The sequence below is a fragment of the Crassostrea angulata genome, chromosome 6 (genome assembly GCF_025612915.1).
Source record: "Crassostrea angulata isolate pt1a10 chromosome 6, ASM2561291v2, whole genome shotgun sequence".
Taxonomy (NCBI): Eukaryota; Metazoa; Mollusca; class Bivalvia; order Ostreida; family Ostreidae; genus Magallana; species Magallana angulata.
This window is the reverse complement of record NC_069116.1, coordinates 32025023-32041427: the sequence shown is the minus strand read 5'-3', so window position 1 is coordinate 32041427 and position 16405 is coordinate 32025023. Positions and strand designations below refer to the sequence as shown.

Sequence of the window (16405 nt, the reverse complement as noted above, 5' to 3'; positions counted from 1 at the left end):
TTTGCTGCATGAACAAGACTCTCATTCTGAAACAATTTTGAATTGTGGTACCAGTTGCTAACATCCCTGGTTTTGCCCAAACTCTTGGCCAACCCAACGGATTAAAAAACTGAGTTGAGCCACATGTTAGGAAAACATTTCAAAATGAGACATGTTTTTCAACAGAGTGTGGATGATGCAGGGAGCTGACATAACATCATGATAGCAAAATCGATCAAGAAGATCTGACAAATTAAAACCTGGTTACGGAAAAAGGCGAGCGTGATCTGAATGATTGTTGACTAAACATTTATTTATTTAATTTATTTATTTGGTTTTTTGTAATAAATATATATCTTGGTTCAGTATTTTTAATAAAAGGGTTTAATTAACCACAAACTGACATGCAACTTTTTAATGTTTTATATAGTAGGCAAATTATTTCGATTAGTTCTCAGTGGCGAATTTGGAGGATTTGGTGGATGATGACCAATCTTTTTTAATAAGTAGAACTACAGAAAAATAAGTTTTGTTGATATTCATTGATTTAATAATATGTCTTGTATAGCAAGAATAACTAAATTAAGTGTAAAAATAAGCTCCAAAACCTGGAGGCTTCTGGGGCTTTGCCCCAATCCACCACTGATGTCTGTCCACCTGGAAGTGAGTATTAAAAGAAGCTGTGTTCATGTTCCAATTTTGTAGTGTTCACGTTAGAATACCAGGCAGTGCAGTGGCAGAACCATCGAATTGTTGTTAATGTGGCTACTGAGATTACAAAATATAATGATATTATGATGGCAAGTTGTTTTCCAATTATTAGTTTCCATTTCAATATGCCTGCATCTCTGCACGTTTACCAAGTATAACACCCAAAACAATAGCAAAACAGTTACCAAATACTGGCCTTAATATTTAAAACTTCGTGATCTGTTTCTTTTTATATACGATGTTCACACTCTAAACCATAAATATTCAAGTTTTTATTTTTTCCAATCAAAGTTAAATAAAAAACAGTGTATTAAGAAAAACAATAGAAAAGCTCATTAAATATTATACGATTATAGCCTTTAACGTTGGTCGATATGTGGTGATATGGACCCATGTCAACAATTGATTTTAATTAGATGCGGCCACACGATGCGATTTTCCATCAGATTTTCAATCGATTTGCTCAGATAAGTCGATCGGAGTGGATTTTTTTAAAGTGGTCTCACACAATACGATTTTACAGTCGATTTACAATTTATAAAACCTATTCAATATTTTTGTTGAACGGGGAAAAGTCATGGTATTGTCACGATTCTCACCAGAGAGTCGATTGAAAATCGGACTTTGCTGTCGACTTAAGAGGTCACATGGTACGATTATAGTCGAAAGCGAATCGGATGAGAAAATCTAATGGAAAACCTGATGGAAAATAGTATCGTCTGACCGCACCTTTAGATTGCCATGTCAATTGATATAAAGCAAAGACATACAAAGTGCCTTGCAAGCTCGGTCAATATCTTTTTTTTTTTGGTGTCTGATGTCGATATTACTTGACATAAGTCCATACAACCACATATTGACTGTTCAATGAGAAGTCCATAATTTTATATTATATTTGCCTGTAAGCAATCAAGGAGTACATGCGAATTCATGTATTTCTTTTAAATCAATTTTCACAATAACTACAAAGTTATTTGAAACCAAAAGGTGGTGATGAATACATTTCAAATGTATTTTGATGCTAATGCACCTCGCTTCTGCACCAAAACTAATTTGACTCAAAAGTTTCGCGAGAAGAATGCCAACCTAATCAAAATTCTACGATCGCCTATCGACGTGCTGACAAACATGGACAAAAACAGGAAGCAGCAAATGCCATTTGAGCGAGTCAGGTGAGGTAAAAATGCGTCGGCCGGGAATTGAACCCGGATCGACTGCTTGGAAGGCAACCATGCTGACCATTACACCACCGACGCTTGATATATTACAAGGGAATGATATTGAAGTAAGGATAAAAAAAATCATGATACATTTCCTCAGGATTCTTTGTGATAAGCGTGTACGAATGTATGCGCTAATAATATCTTTAAACAAGTATTTGAAACTGATAAAAAGCGATGTCTATCTGATAAATACGGTTTTAAAGATTTAAAAGAAAACTAAATTCAGCAAATGATGATTATTTTTAAAAATACAAACTAAAGCCAAACCAATATAATTTCTTGTATCTCGGACCCCACGCAGTCGTATTTGAATAAAAGTCTACAAATAATATCATTTATTTCCCGTATTTTCCGAACTTTAAGGTAATTCACAAAAATGTGATTTGCACGAATTTTATATAGTATTTTATATAACAGGGATCAAAGTTGCGACGTAGAGTTACGCACAAGGAATCAATTTGACTCTAAATTTTTGATCTATATAGCTTTAATCAAATTTATTAATTAACTATACTCTCAACATAATATTAAAGAAAAAGAAAATATCCTTAAATGCTTGGAGAAATTTTGAGATTCGATAAATAATGCTTAAGCGGCTTCTAAGAGACAAAATTTATACCTACCCAAAAATACACGTTAGTTTAACATGTTGAAAAATAGACTCAACGCCATCCAGAAATTGCATCGTGCACATCTAATAAAAGAGATTTGTTTGATTCAGTGGAACAATTCAACTAAAGTAAATATGTCGATATGTATATTGTAAATATATAACCAATTTGGCCCAGACCCTACCACTAGAATCCCTAATCCTCGGAACAAGACTATTACATTCTGGGAGTTCTACAACTACCAGTCTACCATGTACTTTATAAAATTTGTCAACCAGATATCCTAGAAACAAATATTTGTTTTTTTTAAATCACATCATTTTTCACAGAAACTACCAAAATTGATTGGATCTTGGAGGAGGGGGTCACCGAACACGAAGTATGTTATCTCCTTCTACAAATGTTCTAAACCCAAATAATAAAAAAAAGCAAAATGTGGTCAAGATAAGCTCAGAGTTTATGAAAAATGCTACTAGTGTTCAAAAGTCTACGATTGTCAAACGACGTACGCACGATCGTGAACAAAAAACATGAGGCAGAGATTGCCATCTGAGTGAGTTAGGTGAGTCAAAAGTGCGTCGGCCGGGAATTGAACCCGGATCGACTGCTTGGAAGGCAACCATGCTGACCATTACACCACCGACGCATATATTTTCCAATATTTCCAAGTGATGTAGGTCCAAAAGATGCTATAAAAAATCGCTTGTAAATTTTCCTCAGGCTTCTTTGTGACAAACGATTGCATAAAAACTTCTTCCTTGTAAGAAGTACATGTGTAACTAAGCTTTTCAGTGCTATGCACGGACCTAGAAAAAGAAAATTCAAGGGGGGAGGAGGGTCAAGGATTAACTTTGGTGTTTGAGGTCGATATAACTTGACATGGGTCCATATAACCACATATTGATCGTTTTATGAAGTCCATAATTGTTATATTATATTTGCCTGTAAGAAATCAAGGAGTGAATACGAATATTTCTTTCAAAATTAATTTTTATAGTAACTACTACAAATTATTGGAAACCGAAAGGTGATGATCAATAAATTCCAAATGTATTTTACCTCTTCGACAGATGCTAATACATCTGGCCTCTGCACCAAATCTAATTTGGTCAAAATTGATTCAAACGTTTATAAGAACAATATTCAAAAGTCTACGACTTGCTAACACGGACGGACAAAAACAGTAGACCGTGAATCAAATGTCATCTGAGCGAGTCAGGTGAGCTAAAAATGCGTCGGCCGGGAATTGAACCCGGATCGACTGCTTGGAAGGCAACCATGCTAACCATTACACCACCGACGCTTGATATATTACATGTGAGTGATATTGAAGGCAAGGATAAAAAAAATCATAATACATTTCCCCAGGCTTCTTTGTGATAAGCATGTACGTATGTATGTGCTAAAATGTGGTTTATATCTTTTAACAAGTACTTGAAACTGATAAAAAGCGATTTCTATCTGATAAATACGGTTTTAAAATTTTGTAAATTACGCTTTAGAAAAATAAATTTAGCCGATGATGGATATTTTTTAAAAATACAAACTAAAGCCAAACCAATATAATTTCTTGTATGTCGGACTCCGCGCGCTCGTATTAAATAAAAGTCTACAAACAATATCATTTATTTCCCGTATTTTCCGAACTTTAAGGTAATTCACAAAAATGTGATTTGCACGAATTTTATATAGTATTTTATATAACAGGGATCAAAGTTGCGACGTAGAGTTACGCACAAGGAATCAATTTGACTCTAAATTTTTGATCTATATAGCTTTAATCAAATTTATTAATTAACAAGACTCTCAACATAATATTAATGAAAAAGAAATTATCCTTAAATGCTTGGAGAAATTTTGAGATTCGATTAATAATGCTTAAGCGGCTTCTAAGAGACAAAATTTATACCTACCCAAAAATACACGTTAGTTTAACATGTTGAAAAATAGACTCAACACCATCTAGAAATTGCATCGTCCACATCTAATAAAAGAGATTTGTTTGATTCAGTGGAACAATTCAACTAAAGTAAATATGTCGATATGTATTTTGTAAATATATAACCAATTTGGCCCCGACCCTACCACTAGAATCCCTAATCCTCGGAACAAGACTATTACATTCTGGGAGTTCTACAACTACCAATCTACCATGTACTTTATAAAATCTGTCAACCAGATATCCTTGATACAAATATTTGTTTTTTTTTTAAATCACATCAATTTTCACAGTAACTACCAAAAAAATGAGTGGATTTTGGAGGAAGGGGATCACGGAACACGAAGTATGTTATCTCCTTCTACATAAGTTCTAAACCCAAATAATAAAAAAACCCCAAAATTTGGTCAAGATAAGCTCAGAGTTTATGAAAAAATGCTACTAGTGTTCAAAAGTTTACGATTGTCAACCAACGTAGGCATGATCATGAACAAAAAAAAACATGAGGCGGAAATTGCCATCTGAGTGAGTTAGGTGAGTCAAAAGTGCGTCGGCCGGGAATTGAACCCGGATCGACTGCTTGGAAGGCAACCATGCTGACCATTATACCACCGACGCACATATTTTCATACATTTCCAAGTGATGTAGGTCCAAAAGATGCTATAAAAAATCACTTCTAAATTTCCCTCAGGCTTCTTTGTGACAAACGATTGCATAAAAACTTCTTCCTTGTAAGAAGTACATGTGTAACTAAGCTTTTCAGTGCTATGCACGGACCTAGAAAAAGAAAATTCAAGGGTGGAGATGGGTCAAGGAGTAACTTCGGTGTTTGAGGTCGATATTACTTGACATGGGTCCATATAGCCACATATTGATCGTTTAATGAAGTCCATAATTAAGGTCTTCCGTTTCCAACGGAAGACCTTATAGTGATTGTAATGTTTTTTATTATTAGGGTTTTCCGTTTTCAACGGAAACCCTTCTGTTATTCTACGGTTTCTTTTTCTTTATTATTAGGGTCTTCCGTTTTCAACGGAAGACCCTCTTGTTTTTCTACTGTTTCTTTCTATTATTATTATTCTTAACATTCTTTTTCTGCCTTCTTTAAAGCTTTATTTCTCGAAAACTATTCGCCCGATTTGCACGAAATTTTCTGGACTTATAGGACATCAGAGGGGATAAATGTTTTAGGTTAAATTTTTTGTTGACGTCACTTCCGGTTTCAGATATTGACGATTTTATAAATTTTTAAGGGTCATTTTGTCCACGCATCTCGTCCGAAACTAATCAAGATAGAAGCTTGAAATTTTCAGGGATTATAGATGAATGTCTGTAGATGTACCCCCATGCTTTCAATTATAAAAATTGCTCAATGCCTTAAAGCTCGCCTGAACCTGAAAATTAGCACCAAATTTTTTGAAGAAATTTTTACACTTTTTCTGTAATATCTTTTGACGTATAAATATTTTGTCAAAACAGTTAAAGCAAAAGTTGTTTCAAATTTTACGGGCTTTCATTTGATATCAGGAAAAAGGGGCTGGCCCAAAAAATTAGGGGCCAAGGGGGCTCTAAAGTCTTTTTACAATAACTCTTTACTGAACAATAATTTGTTATCAATTGTAGAAGCAAAAATGTTTATTGTTGAGCTGTTTATCTATGCAGTACCTTGCCTAAGTCATATATTACGTAATAAGGGGTTTCAAGGGGCCAGAAATTCAAAACTTCGATCACAAATATCTGAAAAAAGAGAAATATTTTGAAAAGCAATGTAGAACAAAAGTTGCTCAAAATAATGTTCTGTACAATATGCTGCCTTAATATTTTTTGTTGATGGCCCCATTAAGGAGTTTAAGGGTCGGCCACTAAAACACAATTGTTCAGATATCTCGAGAACGGTTAACAATTCGTGAACACTTGTTGAAGAAAATATGTTAATATTTGCAAAACCTTTCATTTAATATCAGGAAAAAGGGGCTGGCCTCTAAAATTAGGGGCCAAGGAGGCATTAAAGTCTTCTTGCAATAACTCCTAACTGAAAAATAATTTGTTATCAATTATAAAAGCAAAAATGTTCATTGTACAGCTGTTTACCTATACAGTACCATACCTAAGTCTTTAATTACGTGATCAGTGATTTTAAGGGGCCAAACATTCAAAACTTTAATCATTTATATCTGAAAAAGGAAACATATTTTGAAAAGCAATGTAGAACAAAAGTTGCTCAAAATTATGTTCTTAATAATATGGTACCTAAAATTTTGTTGTTGGTGGCCCCGGTAAGGAGTTTAAAGGTCAGCCCCTGATACACAGTTGTCAGATATCTCAGAAACGGTTAACAATTTGTTAACTTTTGTTGAACAAAATATGTTTATATTTGCAAGACCATTTATTTGATATCAAGAAAAAGGGGCTGACCCCTCAAATTAGGGGCCAGGAGGGCTACACAGTCTTTTGATAATAGAGAGGTTTAGCAGACCAACGTGTACGTGTACTTGTACGTGTAGGTTACAAGTTAGAACTACGCGTACCAGCTCAATTACTTTTCTTGTTTAGCAGTTGTAACGTGTACTTGTACGTGTAAATGTTTTAATGTAAATATGGATATCCTCTCCTACTAAGCTGAGAATGTGGGTTATAGACGAAAAGTAGGAATTCTGCATTTGTTAATTTTATTAAACATCATTTATTATATATGCACATTTTTATTTATCGCAAATTAATAAGATAATGGAGCCACTGCATGTTTTGGAGGAAGAGATGCGTGAAATAAAACTCCAATAACATATTAAACACTAATGAAAATTTATATTGGTAGATATCAGTATTCGCACCGAATATTCAGGCTTAAGAAAAGTTAACATTTTTATTAAAATAAAAAGACAACAGGGAAACAGAGGCTACAAGTTCGACCTTACGGGTACTTTGCAATTTACACGTATGTTCATTCGGGTACATACGTGTAGAAATTCGTCATTACACAAACTGATGACGTAATGCACATATTTTCCGTTCTACACGTACACGTACGCGTACACGTTGGTTTGCTAAACCTCTCTAATAACTCTTTTCTTGGCGATAATTTAATATTTATTATTAAAAAAAACTAAGAACTTTTTAAGCTGAATCTAACGCTGAAATCCGTTTTAAAATCAGACGATGCACTACAGTGATATAAAGGTTTTTTTTAAAGTTGATTTTTCCGGAAATTTTGATTCCACATTCTGGGTTAAGAAAATAGTTTAATGTTCAAAATTAAATTAACTCGTACTTAAAATTATTCGATAATTGTTAAATTGTACTTATACACATTCGGATTTGTATTTACTAAGTCGTTCTTTAAATCGAAAAGGTTTTTGTTAATTCGTACTAAGAATCATTCGGATTTTGTTAACTCGTACTAAAAATAATTCGATTTTTTTTCTTTTTGTCTTCTTACTTATGTTCATCGTTTTAACAACTTTGCTTCTTACAGGAACTTTAGTTTCTTTATTATAATTATATTTCTTGTTCTTTATTTTCCTTTTAAAATCTTAATATCTCAAAAAGATTATTCCGGTCGAAACGGAAGTGAAACAAATTTTTGATAAGGATTATAGAACAAAAAATGCTTAGAATAATGTTCTTAACAATATGCTGCCTTAATAATTTTTGTCGCTGGCCCCAGTAAGGATTTTAAGGGTCGGCCCCTAAAACACAATTGTTCAGATATCTTTAGAACGGTCAACAATTTATGAACACTTGTTGAGCAAAATGTGTTTATATTTACAAGACCTTTTATTTGATATCAAGGAATAATGGCTGGCCCCTCAAATAATGGGCCAAGAGGGCTCTTAAGACTTTTTATAATAACTCTTTACTGTAAAATAATTTGTTATCAATTATAGAACCAAAAATGTTCATTGTACATCTGTTTATCTATACGGTACCATACCTAAGACACATGATACGTAATTCAGGGTTTCAAGGGGCCAGATGTCTAAAGATTTGGTCATTAATATCTAGAAAAGGAGAAATATTTTGAAAAGCCCTGTAGAAGAAAAGTTGCTCAAAATAATGTTCTTAACGATATGGGATCTAAAAGTATTTTTTTGGTGGCCCTGGTAAGAAGTTTTAGGGTCGGCCCCTAAAACACAGTTGTTCGGATATCTCAAGAACGGTTAACAATTCGTGAATACTTGTGCAACAAAATATGTTTATATATACAAGACCTTTCATTTGATAACAAGAAAAAGGGGCCAGTCCCTCAAATAAGGGGCCAAAAGGATACAAAGTCTTTTCATTATAACTTATTTTTAAGCGATAAATAGTTATTAATATTAAAGCAGAAAATAAGAGCTTATTATTCATAATTCAAAACTGAAATCCGTTCTAAAATCGGACGATGCAATACAGAGATATAGGGGTTTAAAAATTGATTTTTCCGGAAATTTTGATTCCACATTCTTGGTTAAGAAAATAGTTTTATGTTCACAGTTATATTGACTCGTACCTAAAATTGTTCGATAATTGTTAAATCGTAATTTTACAGATTCGGATTTGTATTTGCTAAGTCGTTCTTGAAGTCGATAAGGTTTGTTAATTCGTACTTGGTATCATTCGGATTTTGTTAACTTGTACCAAGAATAATTCGATTGTTTTGGTCTTAGTTTCTTATATTTGTTGGTTTAAGAACCCTGCTTCTTACAAGAACTTCTAGCTTTACTTTCGACATTACCGGAAGACCCACTCGTTGCTTTGCAACGAGCTATGCTCTAGTTATACTTTTTTTTCTTTTTCTGACTTTTTTGGATCGTTATTTCTCAGAAACTATTCAACCGATTTACACCAAATTTTTAGGAGTTATAAAGCATCAATGTCACTACAGATTATTAAAATTTCAAATGATTACGTCACTTCCGGTTTCAGATATGGACGATTTTGTAAATTTTTAAGGGTCATTTTGTCCACGCATCTCCTCTGAAACTAATCATGATAAAAGCTTGAAATTTGTAGGGATTGTAGATGAATGTCTGTAGATTTCCCTCAATGCTTCCAATTGCGAAAAATGCGCAAGGCCTAGAAGCTCGCCTGAACCTGAAAATTAGCACCAAATTTTTTCACAAAATTTTCGCACATTTTCCGTAATATCTTTTGGCGTATAAATATTTTGTTAAAACATGTAATGCAAAAGCTGTTTCAATTTGCACGGACTTTTATTTGATGTCAAGAAAAAGGGGCTGGCCCCTCAAATTAGGGGCCAAGAGGGCTCTAAAGTCTATTTGCAATAACCTTTTAGTGAACAATAATTTGTTATCAATTATAGAAGCAAAAATGTTCACTGTACAGCTGTTCATCTATACAGTACCATACTTAAGTCAAATATTACGTAATTAGGGGATTCAAGGGGCCAGAAGTTCAAAACTTTGATCATTAGTATCGGAAAAAGGAGAAATATTTTGAAAAGCAATGTAGAACAAAAGTTGTTCAAAATAATATTTTGTACAATATGCTACCTTAAATGTCTTTGTTTATGACCCCATTTAGGAGTTAAAGGGTCGGCCCCTTAAACACATTTGTATAGATATCTCAAGAACGGTAAACATTTTGTGAACACTTGTTAAACAAAATATGTTTATATTTACAAGACCTTTCATTTGATGTTAAGAAAAAGGGGCTGGCCCCTCAAATAGGGGCAAAGAGGGCTCTAATGTCTTCTTACAATAACTCTTTACTGAACAATATTTTGTTTTTAATTATAGAAGCAAAAATGTTCATTGTACAGCTGTTCATCTATACATCACCATACCTAAGTCATATATTACGTAATTAGGGGTTTCAAGGGGCCAGAACTCAAAACTCTAATCATTAATATCTGAAAAAAGAGAAATATTTTGAAAAGCAACGTAGAACAAAAGTTCTTCAAAATAATGTTCTTAACAATATGATACCAAAAATTTTGGTGTTAGTGGCCCCGGTAAGGGATTAAAGGGTCGGCCCCTAAAACGCATTTACACAGATTTCTCGAGAACGGTTTACAATTCATGAACACTTATAGAACAAAATATGTTTATATTAGCGAGAACTTTTATTTGATTTCAAGAAAAAGGGGCTGACTCCTCAAATTAAGGGCCAGAAGGGCTATTAAGTCTTTTTGTAATAACTCTTTTCTGACCAATAATTTGATATTTATCATAAAGCAGCAAAGAAGCTATTATTAAATTTAATTTAAAACCGAAACCCGTTTTAAAATCGGATGATGCATTACAGAGATATCGGGGTTTAAAAATTGATTTTTCCGGAAATTTTGATTCCGCGTCCTTGGTTTAAAAATAGCGTAATTGTTAAAGTAAAATTAACTCGTACCAAAAATAATTGTTAAGTCGTATTTGAACACATTCGGATTTTTTTGGTTAAGTCGTTCTTGAAATCGGAAGGGTGTTTGTTAAGTCGTACTAAAAATCATTCGTATTTTGTTAAGTCGTACCAGGAATAATTCGATTTTTTTCATCTATTACATTTTAGTTACTCTTGTTATTGGTTTAAGAGCTCTGCTTCTTACAGGAACTTCCAGGTATACTTCCGACATTAACGGAAGATCAATTCGTTGCTTTGCAACGAGCTTTGCTCTAGTTAAGGTCTTCCGTTTCCAACGGAAGACCTTATAGTGATTGTAATGTTTCTTATTAAGGTCTTCCGTTTCCAACGGAAGACCTTATAGTGATTGTAAGGTTTTTTATTAAGGTCTTCCGTTTCCAACGGAAGACCTTATAGTGATTGTAATGTTTCTTATTATTATTATTATTATTATTATTATTTTTTTTTGTCCGTTTTTTGTCCGCAAGATTTCTCAGAGATGGCTGGATGGATTTTCTTGAAATTTTCAGGACTGACAGAAAATTATAATATCTCCAGGCGTTTTTTTCATTTTTTCAAAATTCACTTCCTGTCGTCCGTTTCCTGTCCCGCGACAAAAAGCTATGGACAATGAGATCTCAGAAACGATAAAGACTTGAACATCCAAACTTTGAGGGATGATAGACCTATAGTTGTAGATGTGTTTAAACTATTTTGTTTTGTTCGTCGTAACTTCCGGTCGTCACCGGAAGCTCTTCAAAAATTATGCTTTTACGCATTTAATATATTTCTCGGAGAATTGAAATATAAGTATAAATGCTTACATATGTCATCTATCCGATGATTAATAAACATAAAAATTCTACTTCCGGTGAGATATCTCAAATATCTCATGAAGCCTTTTTTAAAGTAAATGTTTGAACCCCGAGATCTCAGAAACTGTAAGTGATCAAAACACGAAACTTACAGGGATGATAGACATTTGATAAAAGATGTGTTTAACCGTTTTTATTTGGTTGACCGTCACTTCCGGTCCACACAGGAAGAGTTCAAACAAATCAAGTTTTTTAAAAGTTTAACTCGATTTTTCAGAGATGCATGGATGGATTTTCTTGAAATTTATAGGACTGATAGAGAACGAAAATATCTCTAGGCATTTTTTTCATTTTTTCAAAATTCCCTTCCTGTCGTCCGTTTCCTGTCCCGCGATAAAAAGCTATGGACAATGAGATCTCAGAAATGATAAAGACTTGAACATCCAAACTTTGAGGGATGATAGACCTATAGCTGTAGATGTGTTTTAACTATTTTGTTTTGTTCGTCGTAACTTCCGGTCGTCACCGGAAGCTCTTCAAAAATTATGCTTTTACGCATTTAATGTATTTCTCGGAGAATTGAAGTATAAGTATACATGCTTACATATGTCATCTATCCGATGATTAATAAACATAAAAATTCTACTTCCGGTGAGATATCTCAAATATCTCATGAAGCCTTTTTTAAAATAAATGTTTGAACCCCGAGATCTCAGAAACTGTAAGTGATCAAGACATGAAACTTACAGAGATGATAGACATTTGATAGAAGATGTGTTTAACCGTTTTTATTTGGTCGACCGTCACTTCCGGTCCACACAGGAAGAGTTCAAACAAATCAAGTTTTTTAAAAGTTTAACTCGATTTTTCAGAGATGCATGGATGGATTTTCTTGAAATTTATAGGACTGATAGAGAACGAAAATATCTCTAGGCATTTTTTTCATTTTTTCAAAATTCCCTTCCTGTCGTCCGTTTCCTGTCCCGCGACAAAAAGCTATGGACAATGAGATCTCAGAAACGATAAAGACTTGAACATCCAAACTTTGAGGGATGGTAGACCTATAGCTGTAGATGTGTTTAAACTATTTTGTTTTGTTCGTCGTAACTTCCGGTCGTCACCGGTAGCACTTAAAAAATTATGTTTTTACGCATTTTATTTGTTTAACACTGAAGTGATATAAAGGTATAAACGCTTTCATATGTCATCTATCCGATGATTAATAAACAAAAAAAATTACTTCCGGTGAGATATCTCAAATATCTCAGGTAGTCTTTTTAAAACAAATATTATGACAGCGAAGTCTCATAAACTGTAAGTGACCAAGACACAAAACTTACACGGATGATAGACATTTGATAGAAGATGTGTTTAACCGTTTTTATTTTGTCAACCGTCACTTCCGGTCCACACCGGAAGAGTTCAAACAATTCATAATGTTTAAGAGATTTACTGCTTCTGTTTGACAAAGTAAGACAAATTGATAGTCAATTAAGTCCTGTTGTCTAATGGTTATGAAATACTGAGAGAAGCAATGTCTTACAGTTAAATTGATACATGTATATCAAAACGGAAGACCTTTTTGTTGCTTTTGCAACAAGAGTCTAGTTATTATTATTTTTTTCCCAGTTTTTGTCCACAAGATTTCTCAGAGATGACTGGATAGATTTATGTGAAATTTTCTGGAATGGAAGAAAATGACAATATCTCGAGGCGTTTTTTTCATTTTGTCAAAAATCGTTTCCGGTCGTCCGTTTCCTGTCCCGCGTTGAAAAAGCTTGTACCAACGAGATCTCAAAAACGGTAAACACTTGAACATCCAAACTCTCTGGGATGATAGACCTGTAGTTGTAGATGTGTTTAAACATTTTTGTTTTGTTCGGCGTAACTTCCGGTCGTCACCGGAAGCACTTCAAAATTTTTTGTTTTTACATATTTAATTTATCTCCCATAGAATAAAGATATTAGTATAGATCCTTTCATATGTCATCTATACAATGTTAAATAAACAAAAAAAATCTACTTCCGGTGAGATATCTCGATTATCTCAGGAAGCTTTTTTAAAACATATTTTGTACCCGCAAGTTCTCAGGTACTGTACGTGATTAAGACACGAAACTTTCACTAATTATAGACATTTGATTGAAGATGTGTTTAAACAGTTTCATTTTGTCTTCCGTCACTTCCGGTCCACAGCGGTAGAGTTCAAACAAATCAAACTGTTTATCCATCAAACTGTTTTTATTTGATAGTTTTAGCTACTTCGATGAATAATAATGTAAAATAGGAAAGTAACAAGATAAAAGAAAATTAAATTTCATTAAGCACTTCCGTTTGTCCGTTTCCTGTCCCGAGACAAAAAACCTTATATCGGCGAAATCTCAATAACGGTAACGACTTCAACAACCAAACTTTGTAGGATTATAGACCTGTGTATGGACACGTGTTAACACTATTTTGTTTCATCCGGCGTAACTTCCGGTTGTCACAGAAAGTACACCAAATTCTGATTTTTTAAAAATATGTTGGTTATTTGGCATGGAAGTAACATTTTAGTTATAAAAATACAGGAGGTCATCCACAGATGGTGAAAAAACCCAAAAAAGTTCTACTTCCGTTGAGACATCTCAAATATCTCAGGTAGCCTTCTTTTAAAAAAAACAAACTACCCCCAAGATCTCAGAAACTTTGAGAGATCAAGACACAAAACTTTTATGGATAATGGACATTTGAACAAACATGTGTTTAACGGGTTCCATTTGGTCGTACGTAACTTCCGGTTTTCACTCGAAGTGATAAAATAAAAGCAATAAAAGGTGTTTTTTTTAAATTAGAATTTTTTTTAGCATATTACTCAATGTGATGAACAATAACTTATCATAGGTAAATGTACTAAAATACGTATTTTCAATTTCTTAATCACTTCCGTTCGTTCCTTTCCGGACCCGAGACAAAAACCATTTCTCAACGAGATATTATAACTAACAAAAACTTGAACATCCAAAATTTGAGGAAATACAAGGCAATGTATGAAGATATGTTTACTATGTTTTGTATGATCCGGCGTAACTTCCGGTCGTCACAGAAAGTACTCAAAAATGAAGTTTTGTCTTTTTGTTTTGTTTATTTCTTGGGAATTCCTTTACAGTATAAATAATATCCATTTTCTGTTTACAAGAGAAATGGATCTTTTGTATAGATTTATACATGAGGAACGGAAGACCTTTTTGTTGCTATAGCAACAAGAGTCTAGTTATTATTATTTTTTTTTTTCCTTTTTTTGTCCACAAGATTTCTCGGAGATGGCTGGATAGATATTTTTGAAATTTTCTATAATGAAAGAAAATGATAATATCTCTAGGCATTTTTTTAATTTTGTCAAAATTCATTTCCGGTCGTGCGTTTCCTGTCCCGCGTTGAAAAAGCTTGTCACCTCGAGATCTCAAAAACGGTAAAGTTTTGAACACCCAAACTTTGATGTATGATAGACCTATAGCTGTAGATGTGTTTAAACTATTTTTTTTTTGTTCGTCTAACTTCCGGTCGTCACCGGAAGCACTTCAAAAATTATTATTTCTACGCATTAAATTTCTTTTCCATAGAATAAACATAAAACTATAATTCTATACATAAGTTACCTATGCGATGTTATATCAACAAAAAAATTCTACTTCCGGTGAGATATCTCAATTATCTCAGGTAGCTTTTTTTAAAATACATTTTGTACCCGCGAGATCTCAAAAACTATAAATGATCAAATCATGAAACTTTCATGAATGATAGACATTTGATTGAAGATGTGTTTAACCGGTTTCATTTGGTCTTCCGTCACTTCCGGTCCACACAGGAAGAGTTCAAACAAATCGAGCTGTTTATCAGTTTAACTGTTTTCCTTAGATATTTTAAGTATTTTTAATTATCAATTACGTACAAAAGGCAAGTATACAAGAACTATTTAAAACAATTTACACTGAGCACTTCCGTTTGTCCGTTTCCTGTCCCGATACAAAAAACCTTATTTCGTCGAGATCTTAAAAACGGTAACAATTTGAACAACCAAACATTGTTGGATGATAGATCTATGTATGTGCATAGGTTCACAATTGTTTGTTTTATCCGGCGTAACTTCCGGTCGTCACAGGAAGTACACCCAATTTTGATTTTTTTTTAAAATATTGGGTTAATTAGCATGGAAGTAACATTTAAGCTATAGAAATACAAAAAGTCATATACACATTATAAATAAACAACAAAAAGTTCTACTTCCGGTGAGACATCTGAAATATCTCAGGTAGCTTTCTTTTTAAAAAAACAAAGTACCCACAAGATCTCAGAAATTGCGAGAGATCAAGAAACAAAATGTATTGTATAATTAGCATTTGATTGAACATGTGTTTAACGGGTTTCATTTGGTTGTACGTCATTTCCGGTTCTCACTTGAAGTTTTTTTTTTAACTTTAGATTTGTTTTAATATTGTTTTATTATTTTTTTTATGTTTTAATATTGTTTCAATATAAACGTACCGTAGGTAAATGTAGTAAAACTTCTTCTTTTAATTTCTTGTTCACTAAGTTCTAAATGATCCGGCGTAACTTCCGGTCGTCACAGAAAGTACTAAAAAATTGACATTTTGTCTTCTTCTTTTTTTTTTTCTATTTCTTTGGAGCTCCCTTACAGTATATGTTATATCCATTTTCTGTTTACAAGAGAAATGGACTTTTTGTACAGATTAATACATAAGGAACGGAAGACCTTTTTGTTGCTATAGCAACAAGAGTCTAGTTATTATTAT

General features: G+C 33.3%; 4 non-coding genes across 4 annotated transcripts; all 4 read right to left on the bottom strand.

Annotated features, from left to right (window-relative positions):
• Positions 1-1874: 1874 nt before the first annotated feature.
• Positions 1875-1946, bottom strand: Trnag-ucc (transfer RNA glycine (anticodon UCC)). The gene has a single exon. It is a non-coding gene; the product is annotated as a tRNA-Gly (tRNA).
• A 1152-nt stretch (positions 1947-3098) lies between these two features.
• Trnag-ucc (transfer RNA glycine (anticodon UCC)) lies at positions 3099-3170 on the bottom strand. Its single transcript has one exon. It is a non-coding gene; the product is annotated as a tRNA-Gly (tRNA).
• Positions 3171-3755: 585 nt separating this feature from the next.
• On the bottom strand, positions 3756-3827 carry Trnag-ucc (transfer RNA glycine (anticodon UCC)). The gene has a single exon. It is a non-coding gene; the product is annotated as a tRNA-Gly (tRNA).
• A 1182-nt stretch (positions 3828-5009) lies between these two features.
• On the bottom strand, positions 5010-5081 carry Trnag-ucc (transfer RNA glycine (anticodon UCC)). The gene has a single exon. It is a non-coding gene; the product is annotated as a tRNA-Gly (tRNA).
• Between the last annotated feature and the right edge of the window lie 11324 nt (positions 5082-16405).